The 12,903-nt window shown below is 39.8% G+C and overlaps 1 protein-coding gene across 1 annotated transcript in view; it reads left to right on the top strand.

Annotated features, from left to right (window-relative positions):
- The window catches only part of KIF26B (kinesin family member 26B), a 312,864-nt gene that overhangs the window by 28,311 nt on the left and 271,650 nt on the right, over positions 1 to 12,903 (top strand). The gene's annotated exons all lie outside the window — the stretch shown is intronic.

The following is a 12,903-nucleotide window of genomic DNA, read 5'->3' as shown; positions in this document are numbered from 1 at the left end:
TAAATATTAACACCTTTCAGGACACTAAGCACTTAAACTCTGCCTTAAACACCTGTAAAGGTACTTGGCACAGAGGAGGCAGAAGCAATTTGTCATCAGGTTAGCCATGCATTTGAAAATGGTTCGTTGATTTGAGAGGCAATTCCTAATCAGGCCCAATGGTGAGCTAAATTTCTAGTTCAAATGCAACTGTATGTCAGTAATACTGAAAAAATGCTGTTTTCCGGATGTTTGAAAGGAGTATGTGATCAAATTGTACATGTGCCCCACTTCCAATCTTCCCCAACCAGTAGAGCTGCCTAGCCAGCCCCTCAGTGGTAGGCTGACCCCAGCTGGAAGGTAAACCCCCAACCACTTGCTCACCCTCCTTCAGCAGGGTGGGGATGAGAATAGAAGGCCAAAAGCAAGGGGAAAACCCTCATGGGTTGAGATAAAGGCAGTTTAAGTGAAGAAAAAAAGGATCCCCCCCATTTCCACCCTGAAAAACAAGCAATGCAAAAGCAATCACTCACCACCAGCAGACCAATGCCCAGCCAGTCTCTAAGTAACAGCTACTTTAGAAAATCTCCCTCCCTCAGTTTTACTGCTAAGCATGATGTTATATGGTCTGGAACATCCCTTTGGTCAGTTGGGGTCAGCTGTCCTGGGGCTGTGTCCCTTCCCAACCTCTTGTCCATCTCCAGCCTGCTCACTGTGATAGCACAGTGAGAAACAGAGAAAGCCTTGGGGCTGCATAGCAATAGCTAATATGTTGGTGTGTTACCAACACTGTTTTGGTCAGTCATCTAAAATGTATATAGGCTGCTGTGAAGAAAATTATCTCCATCCCAGCTAAATCCAGTACACCTTCCCAGTTAACAGGTTGAACACTGGATTTCAGAGTGCAGTAATCTGATGGTTTAGCTGAAACCTATCTTGGGAAGAAGGAAAAACTTCAACGGTCAAGATTGCCAGCCTGTCCAAAGCAATGCACTGTTAAGAACCCAATTCTCCCTTTTCTTTTTGTATGACTTTTTGTTTGCTTGTTTGTTTTTCATTTCAGTTAGCAAAATAGAGAGGAAGTTTATGTACCAAATGCCTAAACAGATGTAGCAGATGGAGAGGAAAGGATGTAAGGCTCTATGTGTTGTGGGGTTTGTTTTTTTTTTTTTGGGGTGGGTGGGGGGGTGGGTGTGTTTTTTTTTTTTTTTTTTTTTTTTTGTTTGGTGTATTTTATTTGAGATTGCTTGTGGGTACAGATTGTAGATACCTGGTTTGTACGCAAAGTAAAGGCAGAAAGCGCATTTCCCATCTCGTTCTCATCTCCATTTCAAATATTAGTTTGTGACTTAGCCTTTAATTCTTCCTTATTTTAAGTCTTGTAATTCAAGTAGTTCCCATCACATTTCTAACCCTCACTGTTGAATGGCAACTGAAGAACTTGGTACAAACAGGGATCTTGATCTGTCTATCAACTCGGGTACCACTACCTGTGGAAAAAATAAGGCATATGAATACCTATTTAGAGGCGTAATTTTATTTTTATCACTAAAACTATGTGAACAAATAGAAGTAAAAAAAAAAAAGCCAAAGTCCACACTCAGTTAACCTAATGCTTAAAGCATCTATTTTCCCACTCTCACTTTAGTCCTAAGTTTGAAAAATGTTTGAATAATAAAACAATAATTGCCATTCTTCCTGATAACAGAGAGCTAGCTGCAGTTGCAGAGAAAATACTGAGTGTGCTTGTGGGCTTTCTCAACATGCAAAATAATCCTGAACTATAGCTTGCCTTTAAAAACATCAGATGCTATTACTGGAGAGCCTATATTCTTTAGAATAAGCAAGAGGGCGTAGGAAAGGAAGAGGAGGGTCAAATTGCCTACAGCAAGTCTTGTGCTTTAGGTAGTGATGGACTGGCAGGTTGTCAAAACACAGACAAATGCTTCTGTAACATATGAACAACATCGCATGAGAATGAACGAACAGTGTTCTGCTTTTCCAGCCTCCTTCCACCCCCATCGTGTTATTAGCTGCATTGCATAATTTGTGTGTGTGAAACATTTTATAAAGTCAGTATGGTGCTTGTCAAACTACCTGTCATTATCCTCCTTGTAAGGCAGTTATTCTGTCTACTTTTGCTTTGGTCTGCTCTCTTCCCCTAGGGAGATGCAGCACAGCTGACTTCGATTTCAGTTTCAACTGCTGCCTAAAATTGTCCCTTCCGAAAAGCATTGATTGACTTTTGGTGGGAGCATGATTTGTAGAGCTGGAGATAGATCTATCAATAAGCCAAGACTGACTTTTGGACCAGTGAGGGAACACTGGTCATGTTGTCTTCTTCACTTGAATAAGTCTATTAACTTCATTGAGTTAATTGAGTGCTGACAGGAGAGATTAATCTCTCCCTTGATTTTGTAGTTCCCTTTTAATTTTGTTATTTAGTTTTATATCTTTAATTTTTTCCAGTTCTCTTATAAAAGTACTGTACACTTTTGTTTAAGAACATGTACGTTTTATGTTTTTGGCCTTCTTATTGGGAAATCCTGTTGCGTGTGTTTGGTTTTCTTTAAAAGTATTTAAACTCATGCTTGCAAAGACAAATTTTCATCACTCTTAAAATCCATAGGACCAGATTTTTATCTGGCAAAATTTAGCAAGTGACAGTTGAGGATAACTCCCCACATTCTTTCATGTGTGTCATGGTTTAACCCCAGCCAGCAACTAAGCACCATGCAGCTCGTTCACTCCCCCCCCCCCCGCGGGATGGGGGAGAGAATTGGGAAGAAAAAAGTAAAACGTTTGGGTTGAGAGAAAGACAGGACAGAAAAAGGAAGAAAAGAATAATAATTGTAATAATAATAATAGAATTGGAATATACGAAACAAGTGATGCACAATGCAATTGCTCACCACTCACTGACCCATGCCCAGTTAGTTCCTGAGCAGCAGCCCTTGGCCAGCTTTCCCCCCAGTTTATGTGCTGGACATGATGTCCCATGGTATGGAATATCCCTTTGGCCGGTTTGGGTCAGCTCTCCTGGCTGTGTAAACTTCTTGTGCCCCTCCAGCCTTCTTGCTGGCTGGGCATGAGAAGCTGAAAAATCTTTGACTTAGTATACTTAACACACTGATGTTTTTGGTTGTTGCTATCAACATTCTTATACTAAATCCAAAACACAACACTATACCAGCTGCTAGGAAAAAAATTAACTCTAGCCTAGGCAAAACCAGGACAATGTGTCAGGTTTTATCTATGTGGAAAGAATGGATGGCAAAGGCTGGGAGGTTTTACTGCTGATGAAGAAGTTAGATGCAAAAGGTGAGTTTTCAGGTAATGTTTACTGAAGGTTTTAGGACCTCACATAAAAACCTGAGGGCATTCAGTTGCAAATATATTTCATGCATCTATTCCCCTATAAATTACATCTGTCCTCTAAAAAGAAAAATATTTTTACTTTCTCTTGAAAATAAAATGCATCTGTTTAATTCAGGGCGGCCTGAAGTTGCAGTTCTGAACTGCACAAAGATGGGCAGATTGTGTGGTAAAGAATGAAAGATACAGCAGACACATTAAAAAAAAAATTGTAGGCAAAATTACATCCCAAATCAATGTTCATCAAATTTGCCAGGCCTAGTTATGTCTGTCTTTCTACTCTGACAGGTTTCAGGTAGCCTGCAATGTCACAGGCACTTGAGAATAGTTCTTGTCAGTGATGTGGGCAAGCCTCTGTGTGTTTGCCTATGTATGTGCAGCAGATGAAGTAGCCAGCTGCTCTCATTTGAATTTATGCTTATTTCTCCTGTTCCTATTTTTGCCTAGGTGGGCATAGCTCTGGGGGAAAAAAAAGGGGGGGGGGGGGCGGGTTCCAAGTGTTTCAACTGAGGAGATTCTGACATTGCAGTGTATTAAAATCACAGAAATAATTGGGCTGTCACTAACTCTGTGCCTGTGAGACAGATGTGTGCCAGTAACAGGCAAGGAGGAGGTAGGATGTGAGGGTGTGTGTAAGGTCAAGGAGAAGGATAGGCTATGGGAATCTTCAGGGAGGATGAAGGGGTTGATGGTGTTATGCTGCAAGTTGCCTGGAAGTGTGAAGCATAGAGCTAGGATATGTGTGGGAAAAACATTGGGTTTGCATACAGGGTATGGCAAGAGAAGGGGGACATCCAGGTGCTAAAGGGAATTTCCAGCTGCAGGTTTAATGTGCTGGCCTCTGCCTAGATTGTTGTGTCCCAGACTAAGCTCTGGCTCTGTTTGCTATAGGTAAAAACAGACAAGCACTGCTTGTGGCACAGTCTCCACAGTAATCAAGGAAACAGTGTTTGATCTTGTTGGGTAACTAGGTGTACTAGGTTGCAGGAGAGCTGATTGTTGCTTATGTTCCTCCAAACATGTTGGTATGGGGACTGAGCAGTTGGGGATACTTATTCCCTTGTGCTGCTGCAGAACTAGTGTTTTACTTGCCTGTTGCAGAGCAGCTTGTCAAGGTAATTCACAAATAGGTGTGCAGTACTCAATGTTATGAACCAAACCAGAAGATTAAAGTTCAGGTAGAGGTGTTCTTGAGAGTAAAAGCCAGTGACAATAAACCTCTCAAGTGAAAAGAAGGTGTGGAAGATGTTTTTCTAGACCTGCTAAAATCAGTTTATGAAAGTGGCCCATCACTCTAAGTGCTGTCCTTGGTCTTTCAAGAGCATTTACTAGTCCTCTCTAGCAGCAACTTCATCACCAAACAAACATTTCCTTTTGCTAGTGTGTGACATTTCTGTGTTAGTGTGGTACAGTTCCAATTCTCTCCTATAGACAGGATGATTTTTTGGCAATCTGTGACATAATTATATGTTGAAGCATGCAGTGAGGGACTATTTTTGGCCAGTGATAAAATGACAATGATTGCACATAATTACTGAAAACAATTTTGAATTTTATTAATGAGATACTCCAAACAACATCTTGTAGACTATTGTCTCAGTTAACAGCCAATTCGTAAGAGTTAAGTGTTGTGTAATTTGCATTTATTTCCCCTATTTATATTGAAATGACACTTGCTGTCCATAATTACCCATCCTCCAGATACAAGTTGTTGCTTTTTAGTTGTTGTTTCCCTTAAAAGAAGTGGAAATAAACACACAATTTAGAGTTGTATTGATTAGTCTCATCCAGGGTATAAGTAGAGTTTTTACTGTGCATCTGTTTCCCTGTATTTTGGGAAGACTAGCTGCAGGCACAGAGAATAATTCTAATAAAGATTAAAAAAGTGCTAAGGCTGATCACGGGGAAGTGTTTTTTAAATAGCATGAAATGGTGGTAGGAATCTCTCTGTTTCTAATCCAGCAAAGATTTACATATTTAACTTTTTATATTGTGCTATCATTGGGACTACTTAGAGTAAAGAAAATGTAAGGCACAAATCTTAGCAGAGAGGAAAATTCTAGATTATCATGTTGGTTTAGGGTGTGGTTTGGCTCTACTCATGGGAGAGACAAGCAGGCGTGAGTGACAGTTACAACGAGGTTGTTGTGGGAGTTCTTAACTGCTGCTGATTCTTCATGTGTTCTGATTTCAGGTAGTAGGGCTCATCAGCACCCCTCACCCCTCTTTTTTCTTCTTCTCTTCAACATTCCTTGCAGTGAAGGTATCGATGTACTATGGTCAAGATGGCTCACTCCAAACTGGTATGAGAAATGCTCGTTGGTGATAGTGAAATCAGCTCAGCTGAGTGTACTGCTATCAGCTGGCCCTGCTTTGGGAAGGAGGTTGGTTCCGAGGCTTCCTGAGGTCCCCTTCAGTCTATGGGGTTCTGTGATCCTATTCTGCGATTAATGCATGCTTTACCCCCGTGTTCTAGTGATGCTGAATCCAATCTGAGGACAGGAATTGCTCTGCCAGGTTATATGTAATGTTTCCCTTTTTTTGTAACATTGCTTTAGGAAGTTTATCTTACATTGAAGTTCTAGTAGTCATCTGGGATTGAAACACTAAGAAAAGCAGTTCTCCTCCAGCAGTTCAATAGAGGAGACTTTTATGTGCATTGCTTCTTCCCATAAATATTTCAAAGTACTATAAGTGTGAGGAAATATAGACTATTGCAGAGACATGGCAGGAAGGTGAATGTTTCCACTCTTTTGTTTTTTGGGCTTTGTTCATCAATACTCTGTTTCAGGATAGAGGAAACATTGAGGTAAATGTGCTGTTTTGGGCTAACCCCCTGCCCAGTTACTATAGATTTAATAAAAATCCATATGGTTGGTAGACTTCTAGTTTGGTTTTGTCTCCCTTCCCATCAAATTGCTTATCTGTCTGGGGAGGTATTACTGTCAGTTTCCTGTAGGTGGTGTTAAGTGTTGTATAATGGTGATTTATCTGACTGCAGGAGAGGATCAAGAGAAATTTCAATTAAGCAATTAATTTTTCTGTTGCAAAATCCTAATGCTAACACATACCTATCCAGTGCTAGAGGAACTGCATCCACAGCCTTGACATTACCCTCTACAGGGAAAGAGCATGCAGTAAACTTCTGACACAGATCTGTCTTAATTACTGAGCCTTCTTCAGATTTCTGTGTCTCTTGGTAACTGAAGTTGTGTATACTTCTACAAATCATGTGTCTAAATAGTACCATAAGGAGCAATTTATGGAATAATCCAACTATTTGCTCAATCAAATAAATGGTGATATTCAAAGATTTTTTTTTTTTCCCAGAGGAAATGCTGTAATTTTCTGATTCCCCAACCTCTGCAGGAGGAGCTGATACCTTAGTTGCTGTGGAATTCATAAGCTGGGTAGTATAGGCTGAGGAAAAAGAAATGAAGAGCGTCTTTCTCACTTTCTTCAATGAGGTGCAAATAGGATGTGTCACTGTGTAGTTCTGGTGAACAGCTATGTAGACAGTGGAATTTCTAGCTTACCTGATGAATTACAGAAATGTTTCCACAGATGCTACCCAGTGCAATTAAGTATGGAAGGTACGTGTATCTCTCCCCTTTCTTTCCACTCTTAATTTGCTGCTGCTAGCTTTGCCTTTGTGCTGACTTGCTCAGGAGGAGCAGAAATATGGGATTCAGAAATGCATTGCTCAAAACAAAAGCGTTCCACTTAGTTGTTACATCTTTGAAGCTGATGATAAAAGATTTGTTATGACTTTTTTTTGCTTGTGAATGTATGAGTAAATCTGTTGATGAATTTTTTTGTTTGTGATGTCTCCCAACAGTGAGTTTTAACAGCTCTTGGCCCTTCCCCTCTCCTTTAAACACGACCTCAAGAGCAAGTAGATCTTGAATAAGCAAAAATGTAGCTCTTGTAGGGGGCTGAACTGGTGGAAAGAATGGACTGGAGCACAAAAAGCTTGCAAGTCTGACAATAGGGATCAGTTGATCAAACTCTGAACTTAATTTAATTATAGTTTCCTTCAGCTTTTCCAGAGAGCTGCAGTAATCATAAAAATGAAGGATTTCCTTCAATTTCACAGGTAGCAACACTGGAAACACTTTAGTTCGTTGGGTCAGCTTTGAAGAAACAATGCTATTAAATAGGCCTGTAATCAAACAGACCTGCAGATAGTAATCACTGGGTAAGAAATGATGGTCTCTTTCAGGCACAGGGAATGCTTAATTAATCCCTGAAGCTATGGGTGGGCTAGAACACACCCTCTGAGATGTCTGGAAGATGACATCTTAGGTGTAAAGGGACAGGAGACCAGAGGGATTAATCCTCTATTCAGAAAAAAAATTTAAAACCCCAAAAATCCAAACACCCCCCCCCCCCCCCCCCAACAAAATACAGACCACAGTAGTTCTTTTTTTCCACGTTTATTGTAGAATTTTTGTTCATTTTTCTTTTGTAAAGGTCTTTCTGTAAAGGTCTGATTTTTTTTTGAGGAGAGGATCGGACCCAGATGCTAACATTCACAGCAAAAATATCTGTCTATCAAGAAGGCCTTGGATTATTTTTATTAATAGATATCAAAGGCTACACATATTAAGCACAGTTATTGGTACTTGTAGGGGAAAATGGTAGTCTTGTGCGCAAGGGGCCTGTTTGATGCACTTACCTTACTGTGAAGTGTGGGTTGCAGCCTTTCAATCTGTGGACTAGTTTTGACTCCTAAACAGATGTGTGTCTGCTTGCCCTTTTTTTCCCCCCTTTTTTCCCCCAAGTCTTTATTATGATTATCCTCAGGGGGTCTGCATGTGCCAACATAGCTTGTGTCAAACAGGAGTTAACTAATGTGTAAAACATGAGTCTATGCCTTTTCATAGAAAAATCTTAGTTTTTCTGTTTCCAAGAGTAACATTCTTGGTCATCTGGTGTAATTTCTTCTTGTCAAAGTTGAAAAGTATTTCACTGTTAAAGATAGAAACACCTTATTTGCAAGACGCTTCTAGCTGTACTTGTGGTTGGATGTGAATGTGAGACAAATCAGAAATATGGTGCACTTTTATTTCTTTTGGTGAGGCATGCACTATTTGCTCTGTGGTACACACCTTACTTTTTTTGTATCTCTGTAGTGTTTAGAACAGTTCCTTGGGTGCTTGGAATTGTAAGTTAAGCCGTTACCAGTGATGGTATGAATTTGGATGGAACTAAGAAAGTGAATAGGAGAATGTATTCTCCTTTGTACTGTCTCACACATACACTTCTGAAAAGCAAGATTTTTCTCCCAGATAATCCTGTTTGTACTGTTTTGTTTGGGAGAACAGTCAATGGCTTGTTTACGAGTATTAGTGTGCTGATGTTTCTTTTAATTTTGAAATAGTTACATGCTCTATAAAGCTTAAAAAGGTTGGCACTGAGTAGGAGGTACAGCATCTGTAAACAAAGGAACAGCCCTGGGTAGAAACCCTGTTGAAGTCTGCTATTCCAAAAATGAATCGGTCCCAAGAAGCAAAGAAGTTGTGGGATGAGTGGTAAGACCTCTACTGTGCCACTTGTGGCCTGCTGCTGCCAGTTATGGTATCTGAGCAGTATAAAATAATAGAGTTTACTTTAAAAAGCTTTAGTCACGCTTTTTTTTGCTATATACTCTATGGTTTTTTCCTTAGTTTGTAGATTAAACTACCAAGGTTTTGTGTGTGGTTTTCTTCAAACTGCAGGTTCTGTGAAGGCTTGGGATTACTATCATGAAATAATGTGTCCCTTTCCTAAAATCTTGAATTGCAAATCTTCAGGAGCTGAAATCTGTAGTGGAATTGACAGTTTGTAAATTGGTTCTCCATTTACTTATTGAAATAGTGTTGCGTATTTGTTCTATAGCCATGAGGTTGCATACAGACTATGTTTTCCTCCCTTCTTCCTCTGCTTTATTGGCTGCCCCAAGGGAGACACAGGACCTTGAAAAAGAGGATTTGATTACATGAGCGAAGGAAAACCTGACCTTCAGATGTTGCACCCTCCATAACTGGGGGAGGGGAGATAATGGTTTAAGCATATACTTGATGGAAGAGAGATGTGCAAATCTTGCTTATGGAGGCAAAACTCTCATGCTCAATTACTGTTTTACCTGAAAGAAGCTCGATGGTTTTGTCCCTGCTGTTTCATTTCAGAAGCAGTAACTGATGTGGCAGATAGAGTAATAAGAAAGAAATCCTTACAAAAGCTTTCCAGAAGCTGACATTTCATTCTGGGCTTTTCTGTCTGGTAGCAGCTAGTTTGCCAGCTTGCAGTCTTGAGCTCCGGGTGTTGCAGCAACCTTCTTTCCAAAAGCCATCCTTTATTCTACCTCATCTCCTCTGTCCAGTGATGTTTCTTGAAGTACAGGAGTGCTTACAGTTGCTGCTAATGGCTGCAAAGCGAGACATTTCTGGGGTGCTAGCTATGCTAGACATAGTTGATGCTTGAAATGAAGCTTTGTGATGTCGACTCCAAGTGGTCATCAATATCTGTGAGGTAATCCTCTTTGCCCCAGGTCACCATTGTTTATGTGAAAATGAGCACATGAAAGGTGGTTTTGCAAGCATACTTCTATGTGCTCTTCAGAACTGTTTTGATGCCAGTTTCACCCACTTCATGACACTTAATGTCTAGATGTCTCTGGAGGCTTGAAACCTTCATGGTTTCAAAAGTGTGATGGAACTTTTATGTCTGAGTATTTCTGTTCAGCTTGATAGCAGCTGTCTTAACATGTGTTTGGGCCTAGGCAGTTAATCTGTTTATCAATACAAAGTTCAGCTATTACTAACTTTCTGAAACTTTGAGTATACTCAAGCTTTTATAATAAACCATGACTCAGTACTTGTCAGGTTATTGTTATCATTGCCTGACAGAATGATTTCCAATGAATAGAATGAGCCTATCAAACATTGTGCTTCTTAGAGACAGCAGCTTGAAGAACAGCATCAAACCAGCAGGATGAGAGTGCTAGAAAGTTATACTTTTTCTTCTCTAAATACTGCAAGACTACTGTTCAAGCACTTGTACCCTTTCTTGAATCTGAGGGGTTTCTTTTTCCATTTACTGGATCAATAACTTTTAGTTGGAGAAATAATGAAATGTCTTTATTTGGGAATGGAGAAGTGGTGCTGCATGTTAGCCCTGTCCTTTAAGGTGCCTGTAATGCTTCTCCTGGACTGGTAAGTTCCACAAAATCTGCAAGTGCACTCAGTCTTTTATCAAGTCACTGTTAAAAATATTGTGTAGTGCTGGACCCTGAGTAAACCCTTGTAGTGCCATGTTTCACATTTTCCTAGCTTAATAGTGAACTACCAAGAATGATTGATCAAGAATGTCTTTTCAGCCAGCTTCTTCAGGTGTAATTTGATATAAACCATGCTTCCATAGTCTACAAATGAAATATCATGTGGTATAGCTCAATTATATTCAGGCAGTTGAGTTGCACATCTACTACTTTTCTGCCATCTTTTAAGTCATATATTGACTTAACATTATTTGCTCTCTGACTGCTGTTATTCCCTACATGATTCTAAGTTTTCTTCTTTCCTTTCAGTATTTTTATGGGTATCAAAGCTATACTAACCATGCTTTCTCATCACTTTTCTACAGCTAGTAATTCGGTTTGTCCTTCTAGGAGTCTACCTATCCTGTATGAATTCTTAAAAACTACTTTATTCTTTAAGCATCCTTGGTACATCTCATTAAACCATGCCAGCCTAAATATATCCTGTGTACCTACTTATATTATTTTATCTTTTTTCTATTTTTTCCTATCTTACAATTCTAAGTTCTTAATTCTGATTAAAAATGAAGTGAACCCTAAGGTAACAGTAATTCAGTGTGTGCTGTGCCATTGGGTATTTCCCCACGTTCTCTGTTGGTTAACAAAAGACTTTCCTACAGTAATGGATCTGTCTATTCTGCATCCTTTCACTTCTAATTATTAATCTAACTTCCTTATTGTCATTTTCTATTTCCCTTGGTAGTTGTGACTCATGGTGTGCCTGTGCCTTAGCCTTTCTGACTTTGTCTCTCTCTGCTTGTACTAGTCTCTATACTCACCCGTATCAATGTATCTTTGTTTGCATTTTTGTACCACTCCTCTTGACTTTTAAGATCCTGAAAGAGCTCTTGATGAAGCCTTATTGAGCTCCTGTTACATATCTTAACTTTCATCCCCAGAAGAACATTTTGCTGTTGGGCCTTCTAATGCTACCCTATAGAAAAGAACAGCTTTTCATTTTTTCCTTCTGAGTTGCTTCCTGTGGGATCGCAAACTCCCTCGCCTCCCCCCACCCCCCTTTTTGTACTCATCGTTGCAGGATCACTTAAATTTAAAATGCCTTTTATGCTTAGAGTCTGTCAAGTAGAGGCATTTGTTGCAAAGGGGGTTACAAATGTGATCGCTAATTTTGATATAATTGACAAACTAGGGTGACTAGAGGCTGAGGGAAACTTGAGCCTGGAAGGGCTCATGTTACTCAAAATCAGATTAAATATCTAGAAGGGGAGAAACTCTCACGCATCAGGGCACAAACGAACCCCTAAATGAATTGGTATAGAAGAGATGGATGGATGGACCATTACCGTGATCAGATACAGCTATTTCTGTGCTTTGCTGATAACCTGAGGAGTGGCAGATTGGTGTATGGTCCCTCAGAAAGGGGGGAGGAAACAATTGCTTCTTCCACTGTCTGTCAATATGTGTCTATTTTTGGGATAAGGATTAAATAATCATAATAAACATCAGTGTTGCTACTGGCTGTGACAGGGAATTTTGTTGGGTATGGGTGAGCTGCATATGGGATCACATGCCAGTATCTCTCATGGTGGTGTCTCTAGAGAGGAATTTCTTTCAAGGCTGGTGGAGTTATTTTAAATCCACCCTTGTAACAATCCATTTGGCTTATAAATGAAATATATGGAGCTGTATCTAGAAAATAAATATATGTGCGGGGACAGATATTTAAAGATGCAGTAATTTTCACATTGCAGTTGGTCTGTGTTTGCCGGGAGGATTGGCTTCATGCTTATTTGATATTCATGTCACAGGTATCTGTAGGCACATGACTACTTGGAGCACAGAGAAGCTGAGCTTCCTCAATTGATGCCATGTCTGTGTTTGTTAGGAGTATGGCAAATAGGGATGGCAGCTTCAGCCATAATACTGCTCTGAAGTTCATTATTTTGTCAAACTTTTTATCTGCTGAAAAAACTTGCCAACAGTCCTTCAGCTGCTTGTTTGTTTGACTTTTTAAAATCTGTCACTTGGTATATAGTACATCACAAACTTTGGAAACTAGGAAATCACTTTCCACAGCAGCACATCTTTTTGTTTTGGGATTTCTGCTAGATTTCATTACCAATTAACAAAATTGTTTTCCTGTGTTTTTAAGGGCATTGCTGTGTATGAAGGGGCATTATGCTTCTTAAGCATGGTCTACTGTGAGGCAGACAGACCACCCATTTTCAAAACGTTCCAGAGAACAAAAGATGTTCACACTGACAGATCATATGTTCTGTCATTGTAAC

Source organism: Accipiter gentilis, chromosome 28 (assembly GCF_929443795.1).
Source record: "Accipiter gentilis chromosome 28, bAccGen1.1, whole genome shotgun sequence".
NCBI classification, from domain to species: domain Eukaryota; kingdom Metazoa; phylum Chordata; class Aves; order Accipitriformes; family Accipitridae; genus Astur; species Astur gentilis.
The sequence above is the reverse complement of the archived record's forward strand: the minus strand, read 5'-3'. Positions and strand labels throughout refer to the sequence as shown.